Source organism: Frankliniella occidentalis, unplaced genomic scaffold (assembly GCF_000697945.3).
Source record: "Frankliniella occidentalis isolate FOCC.00 unplaced genomic scaffold, Focc_3.1 Scaffold403, whole genome shotgun sequence".
Classification (NCBI taxonomy): Eukaryota; Metazoa; Arthropoda; class Insecta; order Thysanoptera; family Thripidae; genus Frankliniella; species Frankliniella occidentalis.
This window is the reverse complement of record NW_026267525.1, coordinates 72,867-73,886: the sequence shown is the minus strand read 5'-3', so window position 1 is coordinate 73,886 and position 1,020 is coordinate 72,867.

The following is a 1,020-nucleotide window of genomic DNA, read 5'->3' as shown; positions in this document are numbered from 1 at the left end:
GGAGGGGGAGGGAGAGGGACTTTATAGAGGCGGAGATGTGGGATGAGGATGAGTGCGGAGCAGTAGGGAACGCGTTAGAAAGCCTTACGGGCAGGATGACGCATAGGAGAACCTCGAGGAGCTTGAGCAGGACGGGGACGGCGATGACGCGCGGTGGATCAAATTTTAGTAGAAAGATAATGAGCTGCCGTGCCCCCCAAAAAATTGTATTGAGTTAATAAAATGGACATCGCTTAAAACTGCACTGGTGCTGCGAAGCAGCATGTACGAAGTCCCCGGCTTGTTTTGTTTTTGTTTTCGTTTGTTTGAGTGTACCAGACGGGTGGGCCGGGGAGGGGGGCGGGGGGTCACTCGTGGCCAGTGGTCTGTCCCGCGGTGGCGCCCGCGGCCCGCGGCGTCGGCGCCATGCCGTGCCATCTCGTGTGACGACGCCTGGAGAGAAAGTGCATCGACAGCGGCTGGCTGCCAGGCTGCGCCTGCTGCGCCTGCTCCGCCGTAGGCCCGGCTAGAGCTGCCGCTGTCGAAGAGGCGCAGCTCGGCTCGCACCAAGCCGCGTCTACGTCGGGCCGGACGGCCGGACGGCTTCCTGTCGGGTTTGTCGCACGGACGGATGTTGCCGAGGCGGGTATATTAGGCTTTTCACCTCTTGGCGAGTGCGCGCTCGTGTACTGTTCATAAATAAAAACTTATTTTATCATTTTCAAAAAATTTCAGTCATATCATAATGTCATAATAAATCACACATGTGAATATTGACATATTGATCCGACGTGATGATGACTACGTTGTTGTAGAAAGTTTGTCTTTGCAGTGCAGGCGGCATTATCTCCCTGCTCAATTGAGGCAGGGCAGTGGCAGGTCACACGGTCACACGGTCACATTGCGACATCATGAGTAGGGAAAGGCCCGGGGCCCGGGGCGGTCTCTTGTATAGCCTTCGGGCATCATTGTGAAAAATCGACGCCGTACTTACAATTAATAGTTCAAAATTGTAATTTCATGATTACTCACCGCTAAAAA